We start from the raw sequence: 19,504 nt of genomic DNA, 5'->3' as shown, positions 1-19,504 counted from the left end.
TCCATACTGACAGCTTCCATCTCCTCTCCCATTCCCATATAGTCTGTCTAGATTCTAAGGGCTTCATTTGATAGAACTCTGATTTCATTTTCTCTTAAGATGTTAAATTGGGAATCTCAGGCTATTTTTTCCTTTAGGTCTCCTTGATCCTCCAGGATGTAAACACCCCGTGTTTTAAGTCAAGTAGTTAGGGAAGCAATATCTCCTTGTCAGCTTCTGAGAGGTTATGAAGTAGAACCTGATTTCTTTGCAATAGATTTTTTTTTTTACTTTTTATATTTAGCTGTCAGAATATAAAACTATTGCTTTAATTAGCAGTTTCTGGTGAACATATTTTCCAGTGTTTACAGGGAGGAAGAATGCCACCATCTCCACTACTCAGATGTAATAAGAAGTGTACTTTGGCTGTCCCCTTTTACTTCTGTCCTCACGTGATCTGGGGAATGTGCAGGGCTGTTAGCTTCTTTGGCACATCGTTATCAACAAATACATTCTCACAAGATTTGCTTTCATGTCTTCTTATGTCAATTCTCTGAGAGTACCTTGATGTGGTTTTGATTACTGTTACCATATCACCAGTGTCTTCTGTGAAGCTTCTGGCTGAGCAACGAGACTTCATTAAGATTTCATTTGTTATTATGAGTATCAAAGCATTGTTCAGCTGTCTTTGTTGCAGCTGTAGTGACTAACTTCTGAATATCATGATACAGCTTTAGGATATGCCCATGTTTATGATTCTTCAAAACAATAATTTACCAAGTAGAGTTTGATAATTATTTCTATTCTATAAACAAACTCAAGGAGACAGAGGGTAACTTACAATGATAATTATTTACGGTATTTAAGATTCAAAACTACTTTCCTGACTTTAATCTCTTTGAACTACTTTATGGAATGGGGTACTCATACTTGAGAATTATCTTTTGGGATATTAAGCTTCCTTGGATGTGGGCTTCTGTGATTAGATTTTACAAATGGCATGAACTACTCTTTCTTTCCACTGACCTTTCACCTTATGCTACTGCTATTCTTAGCTACAGAAAGCCAGATGGGAACTCAAACTTGTTACTCATTAGTCAGGGATGACAATGAGCACATGATGAAAACAAGCTCCAGGTTAGGAAGAATCGCTTGCTGCTACTACAATTCTGAGAAAAGTCCCTTCTCTGCCTGTGGCTAGGACATTGAATTCCCATTGTCAAATAGAAAAATTGAATATTTTACATAGTATGAAAGATATCTTTTATACCATTGTACTGTCACTACAAGACCTTTTATACTTCAGTGTTTGAAACCTCACATCTGCTTTTATATATTAGGAAGAATAAAGTTTAGTGACTCAGACTGTCACTATTGCAGTTCTCATCCTATTCTGAGATTTTGAAATGATAATAAATATTGATTAGCACATGACTGGTGATCAATAATGTATCTTCTTGAAAATAACACATTGGGAATAAATTAAAATTCTTTCAAGAATAATGCTCCTATGTTTTTGAATTCTATGGGAAGGCAAGGAATGTTATATTAAGTTGATTTTTCCCATAATAGACTGATGTTCAGATTCCTGTTGTGACTTATTCAAATAATTTGAAATCCCATTTCGGACTTAATTACCAAGCCAGAATTTTTTCTGAAGTCAAATATATAATCATCTGTCTGCCTTATAAAGTACTTCTCCTATTCAGGCTGGCAAGATAGCTTCATGGTTAAGAGACCTTGTTTTTATAGAGGGACAGGCTTTGGTTCCTAGCACCTATATAATAGTTCATAACCATCTGAAACCATCTTTAACTGCAGTTTCAAGGGTTTCATTAACATCTTTCGATCTCTGTGGGCACCAGACATGCACTTGGTGCACGTACATACATGTAGGCAAAGCACTCATACACATAAAGTAAAACAAGTCTTTTTTTTTTTTTTCAGAGCTGAGGGCCAAACCCAGGGCCTTGTGCTTGCTAGGCAAGTGCTCTACCACTGAGCTAAATCCCCAACCCCAGTAAAACAAGTCTTAAAAAATGAATCCATTTTCTCTGTCTTGTTTCACCCTATCCCCCTGCTAATACCTCATTATCTTCATCCTTCTCATCTTCTTCCTCCTTTTCTTCCTCCCCCTTATCTTTCTCCTCCTTGTTTTCTTCCTTCTCATCTTCTTGCACACCAGGAAAAGATGCATATTTTCTCCAAGGATATTTATCAACTACAATCCCAATATTCTGTTTCACATTTAATATTGTGCTTCAGACTGGCCATTTATTCAGGAGAATAAGGTAACGATTTGAGAAGATAACAAACTCACTCCCCTCTACTTACAGAGATAATAGTATGATTTAGGTTGAAATGAACTACAATACTAACATTAATTTCTTGAAAAATGCTTATTTATCACCCTGATACAGTCAAAAGGTACTCTGAGAACTCCATGGAAGATTTCTATTATCCATACATTATAAAGAAAGAGGAAACTTTTATAATGAGGAAATATTCACAGAGGACTTCTCACATAGATTAGGAGTTTTTCCAATATATTCTTACAAATTCTGTTGTTTCTTTAGTAATCAGAACTATGATACAAAATACAAATTCTTCTGTCTCAATACCATGATTTTTATCTATGCATTTTGACAGTCTTGCTTAGGCAACCCTACACAGAAATCTTGATATTTAATAAATAGGACATTTACATGGACTTATAAAGAGAGACACTGTTAGATAGATATGTGGGTTCAATATAAAGAAAGGATGGCTAGAAAAGATGGCTCACTAGTTAAGAGTATATACTGTGCTTGCAGCAGAGTCTAGTTTGTTTCCTAGCACGCACACAGCAGCTCATAACCTTGTCTATCTGTAGTTCTAGAAAATCCAATGCCATTTTCTAGCCTCTGTAGATTCTTCCTTGTGTTGTGCACACCACACACACACACACACACACACACACACACACACACACACACACACCACACATAAAATAAATCCACAAATATCAAACAAAGGATATAGAAAAATAAGATAATTATTTATGCACTCAACAATTTGATCACTTGCGATTTATCAGTGTCTTCATTAGAGACACCAGAGACACAACTGTGAAACTTAATTCATAAATAGAAAAAATACTGTTCTTATAGAGAATACATTAGAACAATGAAGGAGATACTTAGATAGTAAAATAAAGATATAATAGTATCAACTTGTGTTTGATTTAAAAATAATTTGCACATGCCATAGCGTCAACATGGCCCTTGCTGCAGCAGAAACATGGACCCAAAAATGTCCTTTGGTGGCAGTACAGACCAAGAACATCAACATGGCCTCAGGTTGAGGCACAGGCTCCTTATCCATGAGTCTGATGGGGTGCATGATGTAAAATTCCCACATAATCAATAAAAATATTATGTTTGAAAACCTAATAATTTACACCTATTTTACAGAGACACACAGAAAAACAGAAAGGAGGAAAAGAACATTGACAGTATGAGATTGCTCACGATTTAGACAGGGTGGCACTGACTGAATTAGTTTCCTAGCTGCTATAACAAATTCCTATGACATTATCAACTGCAAAAAATCTCAAAGTCCATTATCCGAAGCTATCCCAATCACTAAATGTATCACTCTGGATGTCCTGGGAAAAATTCCTCTCCATTTATGTCCCCTGAGCCTAGAAAGAAGTTGTCCAGATACAAATGCAGGGCAGCCAGACGAGAGGTGACAGAGATAGGCATTCCTACTGCAATAGAGGGGAAAGAAAGATGGGGAGAAGTCAAAGGCAACTTAGAACCTAAAAGTGGAGTCTCCATCACTGCACAAGTCCAGTGTGTTTGGGGGCTTTAAGCCCATTGTGTCCTCACTTGTGGCTTTGAGTTCAAGCATCCTTAGTGTTTCAGCTTAGCCTCTGACTTCTAGGCTAGAGGCTGCAGTAGGTTTGCACTGAAAGGCACTGTGTGTTTGTAGCTGAGTCATCCTATCAGCCTGGCTTGGGCCAAGAGGGATATTTGAGGTTTTTCATTGTGCCTTGCCTATGATCCTTTTAGTCTAGGCAGGAAGTGTTCATGATACTTTAATACTCTCACAAACTTTGTAGTGCTCCTGGCTTTGTCATGAGGATTTAAACACCTGAATGAGTCTTTCCCACAAATCTTCCTTGATTGTCCCCTTGTTTATTCCTCATTTATATAGGTGAGCATAGTTTTGAGTCACAGACATGACCTTAAAGCACCAGCTGATGTTTGTCCAGTCTCCCCATTGACCTGTCCCCGGCAGTATCTCCCAATACCAAATCTCAGAGATAGAGTATTTTTTGCACCCTAGGTAATTTGGCACACAATTTAGTATTTGTATTCTTTTTGGACTTTACTGTAAGTAGAAAGATGAAACCATAATATATGTTCAATAGTTTGATCAGAACTATCCTGAGGAATGTATTAAAGCTTCAGTGTACAGATTACGCTTTCTAGCTGTGAAGCACATAGTAGGTCTTCTATACTGAGGCATAGGGTGAAGGAAGAAGCCAAAAATTATCTGGATATATATATATATATATATATATATATATATATATATATATATCAAGAAAGAGGAGGAAATTCAACAGCAGACATTCTAGGACATGTAGAATGTACTGCTTTTATTTTAAAAGTGAAGAGAGCCTCCCAGTCAGTTGCCTTGCAGACCAAAGTGAAATATAAGGATTCTTGGGAGTGGTTGATAAAGGGAGACTAACAAAGGCATTGTGTAACACCAGCCCTTGGGATATACAGGCAGAGGATTAGGAGTTTAAGGCCATCACTAGCTAATTAAGTTCTTGGCCAGTCTGAGACCTGACCACTGAAAAAGCAAAACTTACTAACTAAACAAACAAAAGCAAGAGCAGAAGGAAGTCCACGACACAGTAAGAATGACTTAAATTAGATACAGAAGATGACAGATGACAGCAGAACCGAAGATTTGATAAAAGTACAGATATGGTGGGAACAACAACAACAACAAAAATCAAGTGGGCAAGGGAAACTGTTTTGACAATCTTTGGTAATGACTGGACATGTCATAGTAAAAAACAGTGTTTGAGAACTTAGACAAATTGTATATCTCTTTTGTTGTGAGGATGGGAAATAGTCTTCTGACATTATACATACTGCTATATAGTCTAAAAGTCAGGCTCTTGGTTTTGATCTATCTTACCTTTTCTTGGATTGTCATATAATTGAGCTACATAAATAACATCAGCTCAAGCCAAATCATTTCATTTGACTAAACCTAATTTTCATAATGTAGCAATAACCCTGATATTTTTTTCAGGTTGAGTAAAGATGTATCATCCCATTAAATTAATTATTAGCAAAGGAATAATGAGAGTGTGGTATTGTTTAAATAGCAGATATGTGGATGCCAAGTAATTATGTTGACTGAAAATGAACAGTTTCATCAGGCAGACGCCCAATCCCCCTCCAAACAGTGTCAACATTGAATGTTTTCTAATACACTGGAAAATTACTAGGTAGATTTGAAATAACAAAGCAATAACTGCAGGCTTTGTTTAAGATTCCTCTAGAGAATAGGACAAATAAAATGATTACAGTGATTTGAGCAGTCAGGATTATATAGCTGTTCACTTACAAAAGCAATCTTCTAATTACTTGACAATTGATGGCTTCTGATATTTCCTGAAATGGTTTCTGTGTTGCCCATATTGATCTGCATTTCTACCAAGCAGCTTACCAAAAAGAAGGTTGTTCTCATTAGAGAGAACATGGATAGATTATAGTCACAAACACACAGTTACACACACACACACACACACACACACATATATGCATATACACATACACAATTTATTGTCTGCATAGATTACCTGTATATAGTTTTGTGTAAGTTTGTGTTGTTTATGATATCAACAGTATAGTAATTAGTCAATTGGAATTAGTCAATTTGGAAATTTTAATTTGCTCCACTTTCAGCTGCTTTGGCAAGGGTTCTAAAATTAGTGCTTTCATTTTTTTTTCTTTCTGTAATTTGGCACAGATAATAAATAAGTTGACTGAATTCTCAGACTTGAGCCTTTGAGAAGCCTGATCTGGCTTGTGATTTTTAACGTCAGATAGGAGGGAGAATTACTCACAGATACCCATTCATAGACTAAGGTAAATTACTGAAGAAGATGCTCTGCCCACAGAGATATCAGATAGCTGCTCTCTCTGTAACAGAAAATTGACTACTCTTCTTAAGCAATAACAATACATCAGTTTTGTTTACCAACCACAATTAAGTCATGGTTTGATGTCATCTGTAAGCACCTTTCAATCATGTTCACAATATGGCTCCCTAATTCCACACATCTACTGCAAATAAACTTGGGACAATGAGAAGGAAAAGGGATGATATCAATCATGACCATGTTCTCCTGTTAACTAAAATATAATTACTTTGTCAGTGATCCAGCTGATTCCTCTTCATACCTCACTGGCCAAGAATGTATCACATGAACACCTTCACCTGCAAGGAAGTGGTGAGGAGCTATGTCATTTTCATAGTCTCTAGTGAGGACAGTCAAAGAACAAAGATTATGAATGGGCATCAATTAGCCACCTATCCCTGAATGATTGGTGAACTATGAAGCAGAGTCTCCCATCACTTCATTCTGTGTGTCATTCATTTACCCATATTTACCTTATGATTCCATTGGCAGGCAGGTAGGAATTTATTCAAGAATGACATATGTCGAGGATTTCAACAAAGCCTTGAAATAGGCACAAGCATTTCCACAAGACAGAAGGGGAAAAGAAGGTAGAGGACATGACCAGGTGCAGAATTCATTCTCACTGCTGTTTTGTTTTTGTTTGCTTTCATTTGTATGTTTTGATCATTTCTAGCATTTACTTACAGAACCTGGCTGTATCCCTGGACTTCTTCTAAAGCCTATTTTTGGATGGTAGTATTCCTAACAAATTCTCAAGTGTCTATGTAAATTAGCACTATTATGTAAAATAGGTGTAAGTAATGAACATGCTATATGAATGAACTTCAATTTGAATTCATTTTATTTACATGCTCACATCAGATTGAACATCCAACTTCTGGTATATCATTGAGCTTTATTGTTATTCTTATTTTTATATACCATCATATAGTTTATTCATGAGAATACCCCTTTTACATCTTTTATTAGTAAGATAATTATGCATAAGACAGATTTCTCACATTAATCACAACTAACCATTCCAGAAAAAAGAAGCCAAAATAAAGTGATAAAATACATTGAGTGCTATTTTTCTACATGGGAAAAATTACAGTAATACTCATTTCTTATCTTAAATGCTTTGTAGAAATGGTAAAATTCAGTATTTTATTAAGGCGTACCACTTATGCTGGCTCAGGATCCTTAGAAAATATTTTTAGAGAATAAACAATGGTTTCATTAGTACCATGGTGGCCCATCATATTTTTTGCCTGAGACTCATTTGACTTTCAAGGTTTATGCTATTTATTTTAAGCATGTTGTCTGGAATAAATGGGTAAAACACCTGTGTAGGTTTGAGAAGTTTGACTGTTAGGTCAACATATCCTGTGAAACAAGGCACACATATCATTGCCAAAGTGAAACATCTCATCATTATCACAAAACTAACGAAATGCATTACTGGAGAACTTACAGTTAGCATCTACAAGAGGATCCCATGTAGGATGTGCCCTATTTTGTCCAATGAGCAACCACCCAGCCAAACTCCCCCTATAACTTAAGCCATTTCTAAATTAAAAGGCACAAAAGCTTAAGTTTCATTGACTTCTTATTGACACGTCATTGCAGCTTCAGTTATAAAGAAAAAAAAAAGGAAAAGGTGGGAAGCTTGTCAGTCCTGTTTGTTACAAAGGAATCGACTTTTCTTTGCTCTCTGGCCTAGCTGTGTGTTTAGTTAAGTCACTACAAAAGATCCATATCGACATATTTATATTTTTCAGTGTATTCTTTAATATTTCTGTATCAAATTCGTTCTTCGACAATTTCATATGTGTATACATCTGTACATTCACACACACACACACACACACACACACACACACACACACACTCACACACACACACACTTTGCATTCAGGTACCCTCTCCCCCTAGCTCCTTTGTTCCTCCTAAGTCCTATCAACCTTAGTTCTTCCCTCCCAGTTTCTTGCCAAGATCAGGAATTTTAAACTTTCTTTTGTGACCATTTTGCTTAACCAGGGCTGCCAGTGTGAACACTGAACTGGAACTGACTTTGGAGCCTTGTGGGGTCAGCAGTGGGTGCTCTAATGAAGGGAACACCCCCCTCCCCAAATCTACTATAACAAACATTTCAGCAGTAAAATTTAGAGCTCTTTGAGCCTCTTATCTAGTCATTCAGGACTTTTGACAGACCCATTTTTGGGCAGACACACTGCTGGCAAACATCTGCTACAGCTGTCATGAGTTTGGAATTGCAACAGTTGTGTCGTGAGCAGAAAATGGCATTTTGCAGCCCTTCTTCCTACCTTCTGTCTGTTACAATCTACACTCCCCATTCTGCAATATTCTCTGAGCCATAGGAAATGCAATCAACATCTTGTCACTTATCTGTCAATTATTGTCCATACCTTGGGCAGTCCTAAGTCCCTGACTTTTCCACTATTCCCTAGAAGGAAAGGCTTATCTAATTAAGGCTGAGGGTAGCATTTGTCTATGGATAAAAACATTTAGAATGCTTTTTTTTAATTATCTTTGATCAAGTTTATAGTACCAGCATGTATTTCTTCTTGTGTATTGCACCTCAAATCCATTTAAAGGACAGTTGGTTACCCCCATACCAATACTATCACTATTGCACAAGCGATTATGCTTTTTCCCTCTCATAGTTTGTAAGGCTCACATCTGGGTGGGACTGTTAATGCCTTTTCTTCTCCAGACACTTTTGGGGCCTACGAAAATTATCTTGCAGGGAGACAGCCTCCAGAACAGTTCTGATTTGATTTCACTATAAAATGCAACTGGACTATGTGGTGTCATCAGCTATAGGTCTGATCTAGTTCTGATAGGCCACCAAATGCAATGTAAAGAAATGGTTTTGTTTTGAGGGCTTCTGTAACCATTCTGACTGACAATTCAAAGGTGGAATTTCACCTAGAATTGAGCTGTTTTGTTGATAACCTGTGGCTTGTAGGATGAGCTATTTATATCCAGAAGCTACTTTCCTTCAGACACACTTGAAAATAAATTTACACACACACACACACACACACACACACACACACACGTGTGTGTGTGTATATATATATATATATATATACATACATATATATATATAATTTTATATTCTTTTGACACATTTATTTATTTTTATTACATTCATTAATGGATGAATATCTACAGAGTTTACGTTTCTTCCACATCTGATCTTACTTCCCCCATTTTTAAAAACAAGAACAATGGGATTCGGGTAAGTAGCATTAGCATGAATCATTATGAGTCCTGGTTGTAGATTTATAATGGTGCTTGGGAAGTCCTAAAGGTTAGCAAAGCTGTGAGAAATGCTCTGGAATTCCTGTGTTTGACATTTCTGGAAATATCCTGTCTTTTTGTTGTTGTTATATAACTTGGCATCTGTAAAAGGTTTGTTTGAAAAAAATCTTTATTTTTTGTTGTTATTAAAAATACTCTCTGAGGGAATACTAATATTTTTATAAAATGAAAATAAAAGGGAGGTCTGAGAAATGATATAGTGAGCAAGGCTCAGAGAAATGGCCTTTTATCTTCTGCTTTACTTTGAAATAATAGAAGGCAGCATCTGAAAGAGAAAATTCAATCCATCAAGTATTGACTGAGTCTTCCTAGTGCCAAACACTTCATATGTTCAGAGCATGAAACAATAAATAACTTGCTAGAACAAGGTCTGTGGGCGTGGGAGTGGGCAGATCTGCAGTGGGAAGAGCATTGCACTTTCAGAAAATTTGGTTTGCTTTCCCAACTCCACCCAAAGAAAAGATCAAGAGCCAAAGCCCATTTTAGTCTGCAAACAGTGACACAGTTCCTCATGAAAGGTCTAACCCATGCCAGGCATTGCATTAGGTCCCGGGGACAGGGGATCTGAAGATAAATAAAATCCTCCAACAGCCTTACTTGTAAGCCAGCTGAAATTTATCAAGGAATTGTTGAAGATTAGGTAAATGTGTGAATGCCTTTATGAGGATATTTTAAAAATGTATTTAGCAGTCCCTTTAGATTTATGATAAATTTATTTCCATCTTGAAAGTAAGGAATGAGGAGGATAGGAAGGAGGCCTCGGTGGTTTAGAATACTTGTTGCTCTGGCAGAGGACTGGGGTTTGATTTCTGGCAACAATATGGTTTCTTACAACCATTCATAATTCCATTTCCAGGGGATTTGACACATTATCTGACCTCTGTGGGTACTAGGTACTCAGGTGGTACATATACATACATATACATACAGGTGAAGAAATCATACATATAAAAAACAAGACTTGACAGTTTTCTTTTAAAGTACATAAGTCATCACGATGTGGTTATACAACATGCCCATGTTATGAGACAGAAAGTATAGTCTTAGAGCTCCTTTCTCAGCATTGTAGAACCTGTGTCTTGAACATTCTTCTCTCACTGCCTTTTCAGAATTGAGGGGATAAGATAAAAAAAAAAAAAACAAACATGTAGAATGGAAGTACATGTATAGAGATTTGGTGAATGTACTTGAGGGGCATTCTATGTAAATGTTAGTTATCTGCCTATTAAGGATAATAAAGAATGAGGAAGATTAATCACATTTGGAAATAAATATCTCCCAAAGTGTAAAGATATAACCAGAGCAAAGTGCAAGAATCCATGGCTTCCTCAGGTTTCCAGAATGTAACATCACAAGGATTGGTGTGATCTAACTGAAACATCCAGTCTATTCAGTATTAGTTGGGAAGAAAGTTAAGGCCAAGTGTTTAAGAGCGAGCCCCAGCAAGAAAATCCAAATGCAGATCATGTGAACTTCTAGCCACTGGGCACCAGAAGTAAAGAGATAAACTCACTTTGAACACTGTAAGGGTGAACACTGTAAGTAAAGAAAAGTATCATTCAAATGGCTTCACTTGTGTTTCAGAAATAAGCCGCATGGGCATTTGCCCCATAAATAGTGAGAAGGAGCTTAGTGTGTGCCCTGTCCTTCCCTCCCTGCACCTGCTTTGTGTCCTGCCACTGTATCTAAAATTTGTTCTATTCAAAGCCTATTTTCAGACACCACGTTTGTAAATAAAAGCAGAGTAGAACAACCTAAAGGTCATTGGCAAAGCTGAAACATAACCAGAGTTAAGAACAGCATCCTGCAGAAGTTGACCTCAATAACAAGGGGCTTGACAGCATTCTGAGGTTAAGAATTGGTTTTAATTCAGTCAAAGAAAGAGAGAGAGGGGGAACAAAACACCTTGTCAAGATTTATAATTTGGGTATGGCTCGTTTCTTTTTAGAAAATGTGCCCTTTATTAAGAACATGAAAATAGACATTTCAGAAATTCGTCACCTGGTGTCACTCCTCAATTAACTTCTATTCATTCAGGCAGCAAGAATCTGTGTTCAGTTCATTAAAAATAAGAGGCATCCTTTTCTATTCCCTTTGCTGTTATTGATATTGTTAATCATTTTAATTAGTGGCTTCCCATGATTCCAATCAAGCCCAATTAGACACAAACCAGGTAAACAATGAAGGGGTGAAAGCAGTGGCTCAAAACAAGGATTAATCTCTCTGGAACAAAATGAATGTAGCTGCATTTAAATTACTTCCATTCACCTTTACACAAAGGCCTTCCTGGTGCAGGCACTGAAATAGTATCTGGCTGTGTGTATAATACACACTCCAGAGTGATGCCTTTCAGAGAGTCCATGGCCCCTGTGCTTAGTCTCACATATCTACTTAAACTCCTTCAACATGTTCTCATTCCCATTTCCCTCACCTGCTACCAAATCTTATGCTCCCCTTTCCTTCTTGCTTTCTTTGTGTTTTTTCCCCTTTATTTTTTTCTTCCCATTGGGAAAGAACAGTGCTCCTTCTCAGTATCATGGAAGTCCTCTGCATGTATTTTCAATAATAGTGTCTCTTGCCTGGGAATGGTGCAAAATTATTAACCATTTTTTGAGGAAATATACTGGGAGTCAAGCACAACCTAGTGCACAAGGACACTACCACTGAGCTACATCTCCATCCTTCTCATATTTTAGTTTCAGACAGGATTTCATTCTATTTCAGCCTTGCAATTTCAGTCAGACGTATTTTAGTGTCCTTAGCATAGTTTTAAAGACATACTCTTCTAAGATTGGGCTATAAGACATTTTTTCATTTAATTTCCTCAACAAATCCATAAGGCAGTTGCCTTAATGTTTTTAAACACATTTTAAAGAAAAAGCTAATGTCCACATTACTAACTTCATTAAATCACTCAGGGGAAAAAATATACATAGGATTTAAACTCAGATCTATAAGGTTTCAGAGTGCCAGCATTTAACTCTTATGTGATGTTTCTCTTTTGCTTAGAAAGAGAATTAGGCTCATCTCCCAAGTAGGAGGATATCCAAACATTTAAAGCATCATTACTAATCTTTCTCTGATGGTTAATATTTCTCTGGGAATGAGAATTACATTGCCTTAACAGACCCATCTCCATTTCGTTAACATCCTTGCCAGATTGTGTAGTTCATACTGTCTTTCAAGCTAGCCAAGCAATCTAATCAGTATTCCTAAGTCTACAAGGTGGACCATTTCATTCCCCAGACACTGTTTAAATGTACCCTGGGCATCCATCTCATTCCTTAGACACTTTACACTTTCTGTTAAAGATTTGACATGGAGGATCATAAAAGACAGCACCTGCATTTGAATCGTGATGCTACCATAGATGCGAGCCATATAAGAGGGGAGGCTATTTTTGTTCTGTATGCTGAGAACCTGGAATTCAGACAATAATAGAGAATAAATATAATTAAATGAAAAAATAGCAATTTAAAAATCTTTCTTGCAGGAACTTTGTGAACATTAACTCAAATATTAAAATAAGCAAGCCTGGCATGTCACCCTTTAATAAACAGTAGTGTTAATTATTATTATGCATTCACATTGTATCACACATAAATGAGTTTGTGATCACAGGTAGACAGTTTTAATTATGAAGAATATTAAAAAATGCAGTTGATGATAGAAAACGTCTAAGCAGAGTTACCCAGATAAGGATGGAGACTAGAAATAGCTGAATGTTAACTTGGGTGTTAGAGGCAGAATAGAAGAGACTCAGTCATGACTGACAAAAGCAAAACTAAGATAAGACTTGTCAGCATTCAGAGGTGTGTGTGTGTGTGTGTGTGTGTGTGTGTGTGTGTGTGTGTGAGAGAGAGAGAGAGAGAGAGACAGAGAGACAGAGAGACAGAGAGACAGAGACAGAGAGAGAAAGAGAGAGAGACAGACAGAGAGAAAGAGAGTGAGGGAGAGAGAGAGTGAGGGGGAGAGAGAGAGAGAGAGAGAGAGAGAGAGAGAGAGAGAGAGAGAGAGAGAGAGAGAGAGAGAGAGATCAGTTAATGCCAGAATAATGTGGGCAATGAATGTTCTGCACATACAGTGCCCTCAGGAGTTTTACATGTGAATGATACAATATGATACAATGTGAATGCATAATAAAAATTAACACTACTGTTTATTAAAGGGTGACATGCCAGGCTTGTTTATTTTAATATTTGAGTTAATGTTCACAAAGTTCCTGCAAGAAAGATTTTTAAATTGCTATTTTTTTCATTTCATTATATTTATTCTCTATTATTGTCTGAATTCCAGGTTCTCAGCATACAGAACAAAAATAGCCTCCCCTCTTATATGGCTCGCATGTATGGTAGCATCACGATTCAAATGCAGGTGCTGTCTTAATCTCTTTTCTTCTGTCTCTTTCTGTGGCTCTTTTTGTTTCTGTTCCTGTCTTTGACTGTCTGCCTTCCATGCCCTCTCTCTGTGACATAAATAACACAAATTGCCACAGACATACCCAAGTTAAGTATGTTCACATCTGTGGGGATTCGTGTGTTCGTGAGAGAGTCAGAAATCAATATTTATCCTGTTTCTCTATTACTCTCCACTTTATATTTGATACATGATCTCTCATGGAAACTGAAGCTTACCTTTGGCTAGGCTGCCTGTGCATTTAGCCGCTATGATCCTCCTGTCTCGACTTTCCAGCCTTGATTTTACAAGCACACACCACCACACCCGGCATTTTGTTTAGGTCCTAGAGTCTGAGTTTCATGTACACTAGAAAGCTCTTTACCCACTGATATGTCTCCCAAGCCTTTACAACCTTTAGTGTTATACTCATGGTGTCTGATCTACAATTGGTGCAATTATGTGTCACTTTCTGCAAATGGCCAGCTAGCTATGTGTGAGTAAATGTTGGTGATGTGTTTTGGTTCTGTTACATGTAGTTTATTCTAGTTTATTCTGTGGTAGACATCAAATCCAAAGAAGAGCTTGGTTGTATTTGCACACTTAAACTTAAGTTTGTTTCATATCTTTTAAACCACTATTGTGAAAATTTAAATAAACCACATAGAAGCCCTGCCCCCCATCATCAGTGATTATATCTACAAACTCTTTTTATATTGGATGAAAAAAAAAACCTTAGAATCAGCAATATAGCCTACTGCATAAAGTAGAATTTAGATGACAGCCAACTTGGGGATTTCTGAGTTTATAGATTTTTTTTTTTTGGTCCACAGATTCTTCTGCTTCCTTTGTTGTTTTTATTTCTGACCTGGAGTTTACACTTACAGATAACCTGGGCTAGGTTAAAGAGGCAGCTGTTAGGAAGTGGGCAGTGACCATACCAGTCAAAGAAGGAATCAGTTAGTTTTGACAGGGCTCAGTTATCTGACTTGGTCAAGAGTAACTTCTGTTTGTAACACACAGTCTTTAAATGCTTTGCTTTGGTGACCTTATTTGTTTGTTTAAAAACAATGGTTCTGGTTTACATTTTTGGAGCTATTAATTACACTTTAGTTTGCCTTCTTATATATCTTTTAGAAACTTTATATCCAACTTTTCACATTCTATTGTTGACTACCATTTAGAAGCCCCCTGCAGAAAATTCCTTTGCTTAGTCATTGATACCTGTCTTTTCCCCAGCTGACTTACTAAAACAGTGAGAATGAAGTTTCAGTAAGATTGTATGCCCTTGCTTTGCTTTTATAAATAGCTGGGCTCATTAGGACTTGTTTGACCCCATGATTTCTATTCCATATCAGAAACACATATTCCCTGCCCCCAAAATCAGTCTAAATTAAACCAGTCCCATCTTTTAAGTGCTTTGTCGGTGCCATTATGCACAGCTACCTTATGGTAAAAGAATAAGGAGCAACCGATACTATGTGTCATTGGGAAATTTTGCTGGCTCTTTGGAGAAACAGTTGCAATTATTTGTTGAGTAATTTCAGCCTAATCTAGGTTGTCATTTCCTAAGGTTGCCAATGATGTTTGCAGTCTTTCCTCATATAAAGCTTTCTTGAAACTACAGATTTTCTCCAGTAAAATTTCAATGACTCAGGTGGAAAGATTCTAAGAACTAGAGTTTGCGGGTGACTCCAATAAAACCATGATTTCCAGACTCAACAAGGCAGATGCTCAGAGAAACTGACAAAGACTGAGACAACATGCACAAGACCTGTATAATTCAAGGGGAACAACAAAAAAAAAAAAACCTAGCATGGGGGAAGGAAGCTGGGCATGAAATCCCACCTCTAGCCAAGAAGCATTTGGTATTTACTTGCTGCTATTGAGAAGTTGGCTTTCTTCGGTGTAGTGACAGTATATCAAACACTATCTAGGGTAGATATAGGTATGTCTTAAGTATGATCAACACAAATTGTACTCCATCATCATTTTTTAAAAAGAGATAGAAAGTGAAGTTGGATAGAAGGAAGGTGGATGAGGATCTTGGAAGAGTTGAGAAGGAGAATGAATATAATCAAATTATACTGTATAACTATTTTTTTTGTTTTAATTTCTATGCATTGGTGTTTCATCCATGGGAGGGTGTCAGATCTCCTGGAACTGTAGTTACAGACAGACAGCTGTGAATGGCAAAGTGGGTTCTGGGAATTGAATCCAGGTCCTCTGAAAGAGCAGCTAATGCTCTTAACTGCTGAGCCATCTCTCCAACCCCCATTCTCAAAGAATAAAAAAAAAACAACAATATGTTAAAAAATTTAGGGACTTCTCCTATATCTGATAAAATTTCAAATACCTATTTCTAATTTATTGATTTATACTATGACTTTTATCCTTTTCCTGATCATATTGTGAGAGCAATATTGTAAGTATAGGCCATTTATTCGTAAATATACTCAGCATCTGCTATGTTGTTATTAATATCATTTTATTTAGTGACAAATTGTGTTTTGATGTATATAGCTCATAATACTATAACTGTGGCTTCAAGCATGTGACCTTTTTCTCTAAAATCTTACTTATCTTCTGTTTCCCATTATACTTGAGAAATGATAGCTCATGGCAGCTATAGTTTTTTTCCTTAATCTTTTGACCACAAAAATATATACTCAAATGATGTATTAATTTGTCTTAGAGTTAGCTCTACTTGATATACTCCACCTATATTTTCTAGGCTACCACTGTATAATTTTAGTGTTAGTACATGCCCTGTAACTCTGATAATATGTCACTCTTAATCAGATATTAACAGAGATAGGCAAAGTACATAATTTGAACAAATTGACTTGGAAAATGGGTTACTATACATGACTGAACATCATTTACTTTCATTTTGTGATTGTCTTTCACTATCATTATACAGTAGGCACCCATTGATAACATTCAACCTGAGAATGGTCTGAATAAAAGCAAGCCAAGAAATTGTCACTAGCTTTATTGGTGTTCTGAATATAATTATTTCTCATGTCTTTTTTTGCTTTGTGTTTCTTCTTTACCTTTATTTTCAATGTTTGGAATTCTGAACCAATGCTCTCTTACATTTGCTTAAATTTTCCTCAGATTCTTCAGACTCTTAACTTTCCCCTATCATTTTCATGGCTGTCTTCAACAGTCTCTACATCTTCTTCTAGACCTCTGTATCTTTATCCTTGCCTCATTTTGATTCATTGATACCATGATTCTGTTGCTCATTTCTTTTTTAATTTAATATTTTTATTACAGAAGTGCTTTTGGCAACTTGACAACAGTCTTATTCAGCCCTGCCCCCATATTTCCACATTATCTAGTGCTGTTCTTTTAAGAAACGAGCAACAAAGGCATTTTCTATTTCATTTTTTCACTCATTTGACTTTGATTGGATTTCTTTTGCAAATAGTATCTTAAGTCAATCCATTTCTTTGGAATGTTCCTTTGAATTAATTTATAATAGTGTTACTGATTTTATCTTTGTCATCTCATACCTACGCCACAATCCAATTTAGAAGCAATATAGCAAAGTGGGAACGGATGGATTTACTCCATGTAACTGAGTTTTATATTCTAGATCAGCCATTAACCACCTGTATGACCTCAGTTACTAAATCTTCCTAGTCTATTTGAGACTAGACTGAGATTTTCATTTTTTTTCCTTCTGTTGGTTCTCATAATATTATCATCCCCCATGAGTTAGGTTAAGTGTTATAGATAACAACTACATCAAGGTCATAGGTAGTATCCCCTTTATAACTAGTGTTTAAGTGATAGTGACATCTATTAAGGGATATTCAAACTGCTACATTTGAATCACCCATAGAATGGATCTGCGGTGGGCTGACTTCCCTGGAGCTTTGCAATGTCCATCAGCATCACTGTGCAGTTGATAATAAGTTTATGTCATACTCCCCTGAGGATGAGAGTATAATAACCTTAAATTGTGTAACTTTTCTTTTGCTCCTTTGATGTTGTTCATAATCTCTGAGGAATCAGCTACAATTCTTTGCCTTCTATAAGGAAAGGCCTTTGGGATCTTTGTGCAAATCATTAAAAACTTCAGCTAACAAGAAAGCCTGTCTTATTTTTTAGGTTATAGACTTTCTATTGTTGTGTTGTCAGTGTTTATTTCTCTCATTAAAATATGCTAAGAGCAGAGATATGTATTTTACTTAATCTTTATTTTTAAACTCTCTCTTTGGCAACCTCTGAATATAACACATGCTAGTAAGTGTAAAATAGGGTGCATGAAAGATATTGGAAGATATAGAAATAAATTTACCAGATAAAATATCTACCAACTAGTGTGGAGGAGTAGAAAGTGCATTTGTTCTGCTGATAGTTCCTAAGGCTGCATGTGCTCAGAATGCTTTCTCAAGACTGCTATCAGTTCCAATACATTCGGATTACATGGCTTCTATTAACATAGAAATATCCAGAAAAGGAGGCTCTTTATTTTCTCTTCACAGGGTTAAAAATTGGTGTTCAGTAGGTGTGTTTTTCCTCTCCTTTTTATAATCTTTTGTCCCTTCTCTTGAGATGTTCCCTGAGCCTTAGATACAGAGCTTGTACTATGGATTCAACAACTGCAATTGTGTACCTCCATAATCTGTTGTTTTCTACATTTGGATCCATTGTGGATTTCTGTAGTGGTTTCTTTTTTCTGTAAAAAGAAGGTTTTGTGGACAAGTATCTTCTATATATGACAGTGAAGTTGCACTTGTTAAATCTCAACAATATGTCTTTGAGAAAGAACATCGTAATGACAGCACCAACCACCACACCAATGGAATGGGGGAATTTCACAAAGTCCCACGTCTAAATGGAGAGCAACAATTTACGATTGCCAAGAGAAGGAGAATCAGCTTTTTCCAGGGAAGAGAGCCCTGATAACCAAAACATAGGTGATTAGCCCTGAACACATATACATTACAATAACCCTGAATAGTCTCAGCAGATTGTATTTATATCTATATATGGGTATGCAGCAAAAATAACTAAAGATTAGACCAACAATAATATATAATAGTAACGCTCAAAGAAGACAACAGTAATTTGATGAGTTATGGCATGAGTTGGAGTGGGAGAAGAAGGGACAGAAATAATTTATTGTACTCATTACAATATTCTAAAAAAGTCAAAGAAAAAATTTACTTAAAAGGATGGGTATTCACTTTATACTGGATCAAAAGATAATGACTGAAAAGATCTAGGCAAGACTGTTCTGGAGATTAGGGAGCTTGTCAAAGCAGTTCAGAACATGTGTTTGGAAGTAAAGATTACCAAATAGATACATGAGCTATAAAACATTCTCGCTCACAAACTAAGTGCCAAAGCAAATAAACTCAGAGATTATGAATGATTAATCATTATAGAATGTCATATTAAATCAATATTAGCAACTAATGAAGATTTTAATCCAAAAGAGCCAAATCCAAAGCCCTGACAGCGCCAAAGGCTGTAAGACTTGAAGTAACGGTCTCTATCTTTTCCTACCCAAGGGAATGAACAATGATGAAGCCATTTTAGCAGAGCTTACTAGTTATTTACAAA

General features: G+C 36.4%; 1 protein-coding gene and 1 long non-coding RNA gene across 4 annotated transcripts in view; one reads left to right on the top strand and one right to left on the bottom strand.

The window, feature by feature from the left end:
* The window catches only part of Kcnip4 (potassium voltage-gated channel interacting protein 4), a 1,069,170-nt gene that overhangs the window by 441,542 nt on the left and 608,124 nt on the right, over positions 1-19,504 (top strand). The window lies entirely within an intron of this gene.
* The window catches only part of LOC121832762 (uncharacterized), a 95,098-nt gene that overhangs the window by 67,408 nt on the left and 8,186 nt on the right, over positions 1-19,504 (bottom strand). For both annotated transcript variants that reach the window (XR_006076478.2, XR_006076476.2), the window contains exon 2: positions 6,423-6,492. This is a non-coding gene — a long non-coding RNA (uncharacterized LOC121832762). The remainder of the gene's footprint in view (positions 1-6,422; positions 6,493-19,504) is intronic.

This window comes from Peromyscus maniculatus, chromosome 10 (assembly GCF_049852395.1).
Source record: "Peromyscus maniculatus bairdii isolate BWxNUB_F1_BW_parent chromosome 10, HU_Pman_BW_mat_3.1, whole genome shotgun sequence".
NCBI classification, from domain to species: domain Eukaryota; kingdom Metazoa; phylum Chordata; class Mammalia; order Rodentia; family Cricetidae; genus Peromyscus; species Peromyscus maniculatus.
The sequence above is the reverse complement of the archived record's forward strand: the minus strand, read 5'-3'. Positions and strand labels throughout refer to the sequence as shown.